Genomic DNA, 14,313 nt, shown 5'->3' on the forward strand with positions numbered 1-14,313 from the left:
TTTACTTTATAGTCTTTATTTTATAATACGTTATCAGCACGAGACTTTGACATCTCGAGCAAATACTTTGAAAGTATTAGAGGTGAGAACTTTCTTTTCCTAAATAATGTCAAATCTTTCTAAACTTGGATTTATAGCCCTGGATATATTGGGCAAAAGCTACATGTCTTTGGTGCTTGATGCTGAAATTCATCTTGATGCGATGGGTCTGGCAGACACCATCAAGGATAAAAATCAGGCATCAAACCAAGACTGTGCCAAAGCAATGATATTCCTATGCCATCACCTTGACGAGGGCCTGAAAATGGAATATCTCACTATTAAAGATTCAATCATAATGTGGAATAATTTGAAAGATAGATATGACCACCTGAAGATGGTCGTTCTTCCACAGGCACGTTATGATTGGACTCATCTAAGGCTACAAGATTTTAAATCTATCAGTGAGTATATTTTTGCTATGTTCAGAATTATTTCCCAATTGAAATTATGTGGTGATAATATTACTGATCATGATATGTTGGAGAAAACTTTCACCACTTTTCATGCCTCAAATATGCTCCTACAGCAGCAATATCGAGAGATGGAATTTAAAAAGTATTCTGAACTTATCTCACATCTTCTTATAGCAGAGCAACATAATGGGTTATTAATGAAAAATCATGAAAGCCGATCTATTGGTTCTTGTCCATTCCCTAAAGTGAATGAGACGAACTTCCACCAAGCTAAACGTGGAAGAGGTTGTGGCCATAGTCGTGGTCATGGCCGTGGTCGGGGAAGAAACCCCAATCATGGTAATAATAATGCACCAAAGAAGCCTCCTCACCACCAGTAGTGGAAAAGGAAGGAACAAAAGCATGAAGCGGTGCAAGCGCCAAATGCAGAAAATGCATGTTATAGATGTGGAGGAAAAGGGCACTGGTCACGTACCTGTCGTACGCCAAAGCACCTGGTTGAGCTTTATCAAGCCTCCCTGAAGAAGACAGAGAAAAATGCTGAAGCAAATTTCATTTCTGAAGATAATTTAGACTTCATGCATTTGGATGTAGCTGATTACTTTGCACTCCCAGAAGGAGAAACAAGTCATGTAATCGGTAGTGAATCGGTAGAAATGTAAATATTTTAATTTTTGTTGTTTGTAATAGATAGTATGGTTATGTAATTGTTGTACATAAATAAAAGTTATGCTTTGATAATGATGTTTACTATAATATATTTTATTTATGTTATTTTGAAGAATATGGATAACCCTCAAATTATGTTTGGATCAAAGACAAATCATGAAGATATTTGTGTTATTGATAGTGGAATAACTCATGTCATATTCAACGATCAGAAATACTTTTCTTATTTGCATAAGGAAAAAGAAAATGTTTCAACAATTTCTGGTAATATAAGTTTGATAGAAGGCTCCGGAAGAGCCATAATATTTCTGTCTAAGGGAACAAAACTTATTATAGACAATGCACTGTTCTCCTCCAAGTCCCGAAGAAACTTGTTGAGTTTTATAGATATCCGCCGAAATGGGTATCATGTTGAGACAATAGATGAAATGAACAGAGAATATCTTTATATTACAAAGAATATTTATGGCCAGAAATGCATTGTAGAAAAGTTACCAACTTTATCTCTGGCTTATACTATTTAAAAATTAGTACAATTGAAGCACACTCTATAGTAAACCAGAAGTTTACGGATTCAAATACTTTTGTGCTTTGGCATGGCTGTTTGGGCCATCCCGGATCAATAATGATGAGACGAATTACTGAAAATTCGAGTGGGCATCCATTAAAGAACTTGAAGATTCTTACAAATGACGAATTTTCTTGTGATGCTTGTTATCAAGGAAAAATGATCACTAGACCATCACCAATGAAGGTTGGTATTGAATCCCTTGCCTTTTTAGAGCGTATACATGGGGATATATGTGGACCTATTCACCTTCCAAGTGGGTTGTTTAGATATTTTATGGTCTTAATAGATGCATCTTCAAGATGGTCTCATGTGTGCCTACTATCATCTCGCAACCTGACGTTTGCAAAGCTATTAGCCCAAATAATTCGATTAAGGGCACAATTCCCAGATTATCCTATAAAGGCTATTCGCCTTGATAATGCTGGAGAATTCTCATCTCAAGCTTTTGATGATTATTGTCTATCCGTTGGGATAAAAGTTGAACATCTTGTAGCTTATGTTCATACTCAAAATGGCCTTGTAGACTCATTTATTAAACGCCTGCAATTGATAGCAAGACCACTACTTATGAAAACAAAATTGCCCACTACTGCTTAGGGTCATGCTATCTTGCATGCAGCATCACTTATCTGTCTTAGACCGACATATTATAATAAATATTCTCCGTCACAATTAGTTTTTGGTCATGAATCAAATATTGTCCATCTACGAATTTTCGGATGTGTTGTATATGTGCCAGTAGCACCACCACAACGTAGTAAGATAGGACCACAAAGAAGGATATGAATATATGTTGGATTTGAATCACCCTCTATTATTCGCTATCTTGAACCATTGACAGGAGATTTATTTACTGCTCGATTTGCATATTGTCGGTTTGATGAAACAAATTTTTCACAATTAGGGGGAGAGAAAAAGGAAATCAAAAGAGAAATTGTGTGGAAAATTTCATCATTATCTCACTTTGATCCCCATACCCCTATATGTAATCAAGAGGTCCAGAAGATCATCCATTTACAGAATATAGCAAATCAAACGCCAGACGCATTTACTGATTTGAAAAGGATAACTAAGTCACATATCCCAGTAGAGAATGTGCATATCCGAATTGATGTCCCAGTAGGACTATCTACTAGCATAAGAGATAGTGAACCTAAAGCACGCCTGAAGCGTGGTAGGCCTTTGGGTTCTAAGGATCGAAATCCTCGAGAAAAAAAATCGACAAATGATCAAAACGATACTATGAAGGGATCTCCTGAAGAGACCCAAAATCTGATTAGTTCTGAGATTCCTGAAGAAATCAATGAACCCGAAGCTCATGTGAGTGAGAAACTTTTAATAAGTTCGATTGGTGATGAGATTAATTTAAATTGATTTGAAATATTGGTGGATAATATTTTTGCATATAATGTTGCACTTAATATTATGCAAGATAGTGAGGATCTTGAACCTCGATCTGTCGAAGAATGTCGACAAAGATCTGATTGGCCAAAATGGCAAGAGGCAATTCAATCGGAGTTGAAGTCACTTGCTAAAAGAGAGGTCTTTGGACCAGTAGTCCAAACACCTGCTGGTATAAAACCAGTTGGTCATAAATGGGTTTTTGTGCGAAAAAGGAATGATAAAAATGAAGTTGAAAGATACAAAGCTCGCCTTGTTGCACAAGGATTCTCACAACGACCTGGAGTCGATTTTGATGAAACATATTCACCTGTTATGGATGCCATAACATTTCGATATCTCATCAGTTTAGCACTACATGAAAAGCTTGAAATACATCTAATGGATGTAGTTACAGCTTATCTGTACGGTTCACTTGATAATGAAATTTATATGAAAATCCCTGAAGCAAAATCTCAGGAAATGTATTCAATCAGATTACAAAGATCTTTGTACGGTTTAAAACAATCTGGGCGCATGTGGTATAATCGCCTTAGTGAATATTTGCTGAAAGAAGGTTACATAAATGATGTTATTTGTCCATATATTTTTATAAAGAAAATGGCATCAAAATTTGTTATACTTGTTGTTTATGTTGATGACATAAATCTTGTTGGAACTCCAGAAGAGCTCCAAAAGACAATTGAATATCTTAAGAAAGAATTTGAAATGAAAGATCTTGGAAAGACAAAACTTTGTCTTGGTCTGCAAAATTGAACATTTAGCAGACGGGATCTTTATCCACCAATCTACCTATACATAAAGGGTCTTAAAACGTTTTTACATGGACAAAGCGCACCCATTGAGTACACCAATGGTTGTTCGATCACTTGAAGTGAATAAGGATTTGTTCCAACCTCCAGAAGAGGACGAGGAACTCCTTGGTCCCGAAGTATCCTATCTCAGTGCAATTGGTGCACTAATGTATCTCGCTAATGCTACAAGGCCTTACATAGCATTTTCTGTTAATTTACTAGCAAGATATAATTCTTCTCCTACACGGAGACATTGGAACGGGATTAAGTATATATTGCGATATTTAAAGGGAACTCTTGATATGGTTTTGTTTTATGCTAACAAAGATAGTGCAGACCTTGTTGGTTATGCAGATGCATGTTATTTATCTGATCCCCATAAAGCTCGATCTCAAACCGGCTACGTATTTACATATGGAGCTACTGTCATATCATGGCGCTCCACAAAGCAATCTATTGTTGCTACTTCTTCAAATCACGCTGAGATAATAGCTATTCATGAAACAAGTAGGGAATGCGTATGGTTGAGATCAATAATTCATTTTATTCGAGAAAAATGTGGTTTGGAATGTGAGAAAAGACCCACAATTTTATACGAAGACAATGTTGCATGCATAGCCCAATTGAAGGGAGGATTTATAAAAGGAGATAGAACGAAGCACATTTCACCAAAATTATTCTACACACATGATCTCCAGAAAAGTGGTGACATTGATGTGCAACAAATCCGTTCAAGTGATAATCCAGCAGATTTATTCACTAAATCCTTGCCAACTTCAACTTTTGAGAAGATGGTATACAAGATTGGAATGCGGAGACTCAAATATTTGAAACAATGTTTTCATCAGGGGGAGTAAAATACGCAATGCACTCTTTTTCCCTTACTAAGGTTTTTTCCCATGGGGTTTTCCTTATAAGGTTTTTAATGAGGCACCTAGCAATGCGTCTTACTAAATATGTGTACTCTTTTTCCTTCACTAGGATTTTTTCCCACGTGGTTTTTCCTAGTACGGTTTTAATGAGGCACATTATCTTTTAATGAACATCCAAGGGGGAGTGTTATAAATATATTATATTATGGATGTTCATTTAGTACTCCGTTGTAAATAAGCTTCTTGAAGAAGCTTATCCATATGGGACTCCACCGTAAATATGTTTATCTATTTAGTACTCTATTGGAAATAAGCTTCCTGAAGAAGCTTATCACTTCAGTACCCGGTTATGGATAAATATTACCCCCGGTAGAAGATTATCCATACCGGGTATAATAAGCTTATCCTTTCAGTACCCAATTATGGATACACATTACCCCCGGTAGAAGATTATCCATACCGGGTATAATAAGTTTATCCTTTCAGTACCCAGTTATGGATAAACATTACCCCCGGTAGAAGATTATCCATATCGGGTATAATAAGCTTATCCTTTCAGTACTCCGTTATGGATAAACATTGCTCTCAGTAGAAGATTATCCATACCGGGTATAATAAGCTTATCCTTTCAGTACTCCGTTATGGATAAACATTGCTCTCAGTAGAAGATTATCCATATCTGGTATAGTAGCAGCTTACACAACAACTTCCTTTCTTCTATAAATAGAAGAGATTTCAGTTCATTATGTACATCAGTTTGAATTCGAATAATATATCAATTTCTCTCTATACTTGTCTTTACTTTATAGTCTTTATTTTATAATATTTTGCACTTTTTCTTCCTTATTTTTCATTTGCGTCACTTTACAGCCAGAACAATGTCTGCTATACAGACAAAATGTTTCAATGTTAATGAGAAATGCTTTTTTATTTAAACTATAGATTTAATATAAACTTATTTGTATATCTTAACCGGTTAAAGCAAGTTTTTTCGTTATTCAAGTAAGTTATTTACTGCATTAACGGTGCTAATTACTAAATTTATGCTATGTGTTTATGTTAGTCACATCATAATCTAATTGTATAAGCAAGTACTGAGAAATTAAATTTACATCAACATCATATTTAATTAGTGTAATCTCACAAGTAGGATCTGGGAACGATAAGGAGTACATAGACTTTATCGCTATCTTTTATGAAGTAAAAATGTTGTTTCCGATAGACTCCGAGCTCAAAGAAAAAAAATAAGTTTGAGAAAAAAAAATAGTAGTAAAGAGGTCATGTTGGAAATACCGGATAAAAAAAAAGCAATAATGACAGAAAAACAATAAGATAGCCGACGCAAAGAAAACAACAGGTACTATAAAAAAATTGCAAAATATAATTACGAGGATAATTCTAATACTACTGATACGTAGAAGGGCGAGCAGATAAGGTGCTCCAAACCGTCACCGTGCTGAGAAATTAAACTTATTCTGATAATAAAAAATGAGTTTTGACACTACAAATAGTGTTTGATAATTTACGATAACAAGTGTGTCATTTATTTTGGCCAGATTTTAAAATTTTGTAAGATGAAAAGAATAATTAAACACCTTCAATATGCATATTATTACTCATTTAAAATACGTTTTAACAAGTTCTAAAGTAGAAAATGGCACCAAATAAATAAAAAAAACAAGGAAGAATGTTCGGAAATTAAAAAGACCAACAGAAAAAAGATTAAAAAAGAAGATGATGACTCCAATAATATAATATTATACTGAAAATTTTAATAAAATCACAAGAGGTGACAGAGTTTTACTAATAGAAATAGGAAAGAAAAAATTCCCACGAAATACCACTTAAAAGTATACCACAAGTTATGATAATGCATGATTATTTTCGGGTAAAAGATTAACGGTACCGGTGTTTGTACTAAATTAGATTAATTTATTATGATTGGATCATAAATTAAGGAGATGTATATTAGTACCGCTTACTAATAAGAGTATATCCGAAAACACGTGTCATGTATTTATTGGATTGGAGTATAAATACTGAGAGCGAGTAATTTTTTATATCTTTGTTCCAATAAAACAACTCCACATGGAAAATGTTATACTGCTTCTTTTATTTACAAAACTAAGTAGAACATTTTTAAAAAAAAAGGATAACCAAATCTTTATGTAAATAATTAAATGAGCCGCTAGAATTAAGTGCTATAGAATTAGGGTAGACGACTTTGCTCTAAATTAATAGGGTAAACAACCAAGTTAGGAAAGATAGTCAACAAATATTATAAAAGTTTGAAAAGATTGGTAACAAATTCATTGTTTTTTTAAAATAAAAAATAATCGTGAAACTTATTGTCCAAATATGAAGGAACTTGAAAATATAGAGTCCCAACTACTTCTATTTATAGTTTGTCAAAACTTCTAGAAACACACCAGAAACAAAGCTTTAGAAATAAGACATATTTATTTGTCATTATTGACCAAACTTTTTATTTTAGTTCGTCAAAGATATTTACGGTGTCCGTGTGAAAGATGTATGATGTGAGTAAAAAGACTTATAAAAGAGTGAAGAAAGGCGTGTAAATGTCATGAATAGTGTTTCTCGACATATCCTTTGATAGATTTTCTCAACGTAACTCTTTTTTCTAAGTGAAACCATTTTGTTAAACCGATATCAAAACTCAAAATATATATCATAAAGAGTAGCAACATGTCGGTAAATTAGGTATAAAGAAGTCAGTGAAATTGACACTTCTCATTTATGAGAACAGACAGAATAACTTACGTATAACTGCCAACCATATGGTTAGCTAGAACTGGAGACAAATATCTAGAAGCCAATTTGGTGATGAATGGACAGTTCCTTTGGCTTTTACTCCCTTCTTTCCATCTCAAGTTCACCGTTCGCTTAAATATTACAGTCCAAACTTTCTATATCATCCACTTTGTTCCGATATTTTCTTTATATTATAACATAGCATAGAAAGTTTGGTTCCAAAGAAAACTTGACCATTGTAATGAAGTGTTGTTATAGAAGATGATTGTTATAGAGAGGCCAAAAACACTAGGTGATTTCTTCTCATCTATCCAAGCCTTGGTAGATAGAGTTATCTGATACCTGTTGCTAGTGGGAGGTGGCATGTAACGACCCGACTGGTCGTTTTGCTTTTTAGAATCCCATCCCCCTAAATAAAACTTTCCACGCTTGCTTTAACTAATTTACGACCTGCGAGGATGGTTGGTTCGGGATTTGAAAGTTAATAGACACACTTGATTCCCTAAGATTTTCTTAAAAGGCTAAGTTTGACTTTGGTCAATATTTTTAGCAAATAGACCCGGACTTGTATTTAGAAAAATATGGGACCTGGGCGTATGCCCGGAACTAAATTCCGAGGTCCCTAGCCCGAGTAATGAATTTTTGTTAGAAATTGTTAAACTGAAATTCTAAGGATTTAATGAAATTAAATAATGCTTGATCATATTGGTATCAGGCCCATATGTTGGTTCCGGATCCCCGTACAGGTCCAATATAACATTTAAGACTTGCCTACAAAATTTGGTGTCAATCCGAGTAGTATAAGTACGTTTCGGCGCGTTAGAAGCGAATTGAAGAACTTGAAGTTCATAAGTTTGATTCAATTGGTTTTAGGGGGTGATTCTTAGATTTAGCATTGTTTCGGGCATTCCGAGGGTTCGAGTGAGTCCGTTTCATGATTTCAAACTTGTCAGTATGTTCGGGCAGGGCCCGGAGGCCCCGAGCGTCAATCGGGTGAGGCTCGAGTGAAGTTGGAAAACTTGGGAAGGAGCTGAAGCTCCAGTCTTCTGTCATAACCGCACCTGCGGTTGGTCAGCCGCAGGTACGAGACCGCAGAAGCAGTCGTTCTCTCGCATAAGCGGCCAAGGCAGGCCAAGCCAGAAGCCGCAGAAGCGGCTAAGCTTCCACAGAAGTGAAATCGCAGAAGCGGCCCAGTGGCCCAGCTGAATTTCTACAGAAGCGGACGTCTTTCCGCATATGCGGTGGTCACAGGTGCGGCCCAGGACTGCAGATGCGGAAATCACTGAAGTAGTGACTTTCATTTATTACGGGCTCTAAGCCATTTTTGCTCATTTTCACTCATTTATTGGGCGATTTTGGAGTTCTTGAGAGAAGACTTTCACCTAGCATTTTGAGGCAAGTTCATCCTATTTATTCCTAGTTTAATACTTGAACCTCGGGTAGATTAACATACAAAGATTAAGAAAAATCATGGGATTAGAGCAAAACCTAGGGTTTTTATAAAAGTTAGATTTAACCACGAAATTTGTCATAGAATGAAGTAGAAATCATATATTATTGATCCTTAGGTTATAAAGAACAAATTTCTTCGAAAAGTTCCGGAATCCGGACACGTGGGATCGGGGTCGGATTTTAGAAAACTTGTATTTAAGATTGGGAAATTACTTTAGTAATTAAAATGCGAACTCTTGAGTTTGTATTAACTAGTTCCTACCTCGTTTAATTAGTTTCGGATCGTTCGGCTCCAAATTGAGGGTTTGAGCATGTTCTTGATATTGGGAGTACGCTTTGGAGCGAGGTGAGTCTCCTATCTAACCTTGTAAGAGGGAAATATCCCCATAGGTGTAATAATTGAATAATTTGCCACTAAATGCGGGGGCTACGTATGCACTAGGTGACGAGAGTCCATGCGTAGCCACTGTTATGCTTAAGTCGCGGATAGTCTAGGACCCAAAAACATGCTTTATGTGATATTCTTGTGACTTTATGGTTAATTTGGATTGCTTAAATTATGTTGAATGTGGTAAATGAAATTAATACGAGATACAACACTTTCTTGATCTTTTAAAGAAAAGTTGACATTTCTGTGATTAATTGCTCCCCTGATATATTCTTGTCTGCATGTTTGTTGTGCTTAATTACATTTGACCGCGTCGCATGTATGATTCGCGAGCGGGGTAATAGATGCATCTATGGTTCGCGCCGTTCGACCCTCCGGCAGTGCACACTTTATTTTTATGTTGGATCGGGCCGTACGACCTCGACACTATTTGCGCATGCTTCTTGCTCTGTATATTACTGTGGACTGAACTTTGTTATATGCCCTGAAATGTAAATGGCTAACTGTGATATCAGTTGGAAAGGACTTTTTACTCCTTGCTATAAATTGTTAATCATTTGTGCTATCCATGCTTAGTATAACACTTTCTCATATTATTTGACCCTAGTAAGTGTCAAGTCGACCTCTCGTCTCTACTTCTTCGAGATTAGACATGATACTTACTGGTACATATTGTTTATGTACTCATACTACACTTTTGTACTTAATTGTACAGGATTTTAGGCAGGCACATCTGGTTACCAGGATGGTGCATACTCTTGATCCGACTCGAGATTCCATGGTGAGTTGCTCCCTTCCTATGCCGTTCAACAGCCTGATGGAGTCTTTCTTTACTTTTGGTTGTCTATTCTATTTCAGACAGTAAGATAGAATTATTCTTTTGTATATCCTACTAGATACCCATATACTTGTGACACCAGGTCTTGGCACACACATTAGTAGACTATCTTTTGTTGGGATTGTATAATTATTATGGTACGATGTTAACTATCGCTTGTTTTAAATTCAAATTTAGAGATTGTGGCAACTATTTTGGAAAAAGTAAAACTAGAACTTATTAATATTTTCGCATTGGCTTGCCCGACAACGGTATTGGGCGCCATCACGACCTAAAATGAAATTGGGTCGTGACAACATGGTATCAGAGCGTTAGGTTCATGTAGGTCTCACAAGTCATGGGCAAACCTAATAGAGTCTTGAAGATCGGTACGGAGACGTCTGTATTTATCTTCGAGAGGCTATAGGGTGTTAGGAAACTACTCTTTATTCATTTCCTATCGTGCAGTGGTTGGTATGCTAAATTTCCCTCTTCTATTCTCTCACAGATGGTGAGGACACGCACAACTGATGTTCCAGACCCGGGAGGAGCTGCTCCCCTCATTGCTAGAGGCCGAGGTAGAGGCTAGGGGAGGGCACCGGCCCGAGGTAGGGGACGAGCCCATCTTAGAGTTGTACCAGTAGCACCAATGGCAAATCCTGCAGGAGATCCTACCATTGAGGAGCAGGGCGAGGTGCCCGCAGCTGAGCCTATCCCGGCAGATTTTATAACAGCACCGAGTTTCCAAGAGGTCACGGGTCGTATGTTGCGGTTCATGGACACCATGACTCAGGTTGGTTTATTTCCAGCGGATCCAGCTACATCACAAGTAGGAGGGGGAGCACAAACCCCTACTGCTCAGGCTCTTGGTCATGCAGCTGCAGTGTATTAGACTCCGGGTGCACTACCCGTGGATGGGGCTCGGCCAGTTTCTGCAGTGGTGCCCGAGCCCAAACCAGCGTTGGATGGTGACCCGCAGAAGTTGTTGGATAGATGGACTAGACTTCACCCTTCTGTCTTCGGGGGTGAGCGTCATGAGGATGCTCAGGATTTCATTGATAGGTGCAGGGACAGGCTACACAACATGAGGATATTGGAGTCGCATGGGGTTGACTTCACTACTTTTCAGCTGAAGGGCAAGGCCCGTAGATGGTGGCAGTCTTATGTTCTTGGCAGGCCCGCAGGTTCTCCTCCCATCACTTGGGGTCAGTTCACGCAGTTATTTTTGGAAAGGTATATTCCACTCTCCGAGAGGGAAGAGTTGTGGTATCAGTTTGAGCAACTTGAGCAGGGTCAGATGTCCGTGATCGATTATGAGGCGAGGTTTTCTGAGTCATCCCGCCATGCATTGATGATACTTTCTACTGACGCAGAGAGGGTGCAGAGGTTCATTGCAGGGTTGCATTCTGGCATTAGGGCCAACATAGCCCGAGAGGTGGAGATATGGACTTCTTATCAGCTAGTGGTGGAGATTGCTCAGAGGATCAAGGGTTACCGTCTGAGAGGTAGGGAGCAGATGCAGCAGGATAAGAGGGCTAGATTCTCCGGAGAGTTCAGAGGTGCCCCGGCTAGGGGTAGAGGTCAGTTTGGGAGGGGTCAGCCCAGCAGACCCCCATATTCAACACCACCACTTGCTCGGGGTGCTCCAGCGTGCCCCTATTTCAGCGCTATACTAGAGAGTTCTTATCGTCCGCCAGCTATTTAGGGTTCTTCCAGTGGACATTCAGGTTCCTAGGGTTCTTTTGGTTCCTATTCCAGTGTTACACCAGAGAGTTCATACCGTCCTCCAGCCATTCCGAGTTCTTCCGGTGGGTATTCAGGCCATCAGTGTCAGGCTTCCGGACAGTAGGATATGGTGCCGAGAGGTTGCTCAAGTGTAGAGATCCATGTCACATGGAAAGGACCTACCCCAGGCTTCGGGGCAAGGCAATACAGTAGGGTTAGAAGCCTATGATTCCAGCACTGGTTGCCTAGCCGCCTAGAGGCGGGGGATAGAGTGGTAGAGGCCATCCTAGAGGTGGAGGCCAGACAGGGAGAGGTCATCTAGCTACTGCTCAGTTAGGTGGAGGCCAGCCAGCCGGCGCTCCAGCCAGATTCTATGCCCTTCCGGCCAGACCAGATGCATTGGCCTCAGATGCCATTATCACAGGTATTATTTTCATCTGCAGTAGAGATGCTTCAGTATTATTTGATCCAGGGTCCACCTATTCATATGTATCATCTCTATTTGCTCGTTTTCTGGTTATTGCTCCTGAGCCTTTGGGCACTCATGTCCATGTGTCCACTCATGTGGGCGATTCTATGGTTGTGGATTGGATCTACCCATCCTGTGTGGTCACATTCTATGGTTTTGAGACTAGAGCAGATCTCATATTGCTTGATATGATCGACTTTGAGGTCATTCTGGGCATGGATTGGTTATCCCATGCCACGCCGTCCTTGATTGCCATGACAAAACTGTTACATTAGTAATGCTAGGGTTTCCAGGGTTGGAGTGGAAGGGTTCCACAGTTGATACATCTAGTCGGGTTATCTCTTTCCTGAAGGTTCGCATATGGTCGAGAAGGGGTGTTTGGCTTATTTGGCTTATGTTCGGGACACCACCGCAGAGTCTCCGATGATTGATTCAGTTTCAGTAGTTCGGGTGTTCGCCGATGTGTTTCCTTCTGATCTTCTTGGCATGCCACCGGATCGCGATATTGATTTTTGTATTGATTTGGCTCCAGGTACCCAACCTATATCTATTCCACCGTACCGTATGGCTCCAAAGGAGTTGAAAGAGTTGAAGGAGCAACTTGAGGAGTGTAAGCACGTGATTTTTGCCCTGTATGAGAATTACTCCCAAAAAATTCAAAATAAAATAATTTTCCTTTGTGTGCAATTTTTGAATTTTCGTGACATTTTTTTGATAATTATTTGTATTTTTGCCTGTGCGTGTTAATGTGTTAAATTAATAAAAAAAATATAAAAATATGTCGCATTTGCATTTGATATTTAATATAGTTTGTTTTACAAAATGAAAATATCATAAAAATAATGTACGTTGTATTTTTAGCATTTAATGTCCAAATTATGTGATTTTATCGTTAATTGCTATTTAATTGTGTGATAATTGTTATTAAGAGTTAATTAGTATTTTTATATAATTTTGAGTTTTATAATTTAATCTTAGCATTTTTAGCTTTATTAATTAGGAAATTGAATAAATAAAAAAGAACAAAAATATAAGAAGACCGGATTGGGCCTTTTCTTCAATTTTAAACCACTGGCCCAAAGATACCCAACCTTCCCCTACGACCCGGTCCATTTCGACCCAGGTCGACCCAGTTCGCCCCATAACCAAACCACCCGCCCAACCCTTTTTCTTCATTTTCATTTTTCATTCCCCCCCAAACCCTAAAACCTATCCGCCCCCCCTCTCTCCTTCTCCTTCACGTCCAAACAACCCCAAGCTCCCTCCTATGGCTGCCCCATCTTCATCTTCTTCGTCCCAAGCTCCAACGACAACCACGGCCACCCCTTCACCACCCTCATCGACCACGATAACTCCAGCTGCCATGGTTGTCCCACCACCCCTGCTACGTCGTCTTCATCGCACCACTGTCCGTCGAGCTCTAGCCATCGACGACGAACAGCTCCGTCGACCACTTGAAGCAGCCCGTCAACGAACATCGTCGCCCCGTCTCAAGCAGCCATCGATGCTGCTTCACCTTCTCAAACGACTCCTCAAGCAAACCCAAACGCCTCACGTCCCATGGCTCCCCTTTTTGCATCTGCTTCACCTTCTCAAACAACCAACCAGTGATCCCGTCTCCCACCTCTTCGACTCCAACCATGAACGACACCAAACAACCATCTTCTTCAACGACCACCAGCATCCATCATCGACACTGCCCAGTCGACCTCCAGCTCCATGTTCAGCAGTAGCAGCAGCTGCTGTTTCACCGCCTCCATAGCTGCCCTCCTCCATCGAGCTCCAGCTCGGCGATGCAGTAACCGCCTCCCATCGTTGCTGCTGCCTTCTGTTGCGTCCAGCCATGGACGACCACCAAAACAGCCACTGCTTCATCTTCAAACGACACCAAACGACCATCTTCTTCGATCGTCCATTTGTGGTCGTCT

Source organism: Nicotiana tabacum, chromosome 18 (assembly GCF_000715075.1).
Source record: "Nicotiana tabacum cultivar K326 chromosome 18, ASM71507v2, whole genome shotgun sequence".
Lineage (NCBI taxonomy): Eukaryota > Viridiplantae > Streptophyta > Magnoliopsida > Solanales > Solanaceae > Nicotiana > Nicotiana tabacum.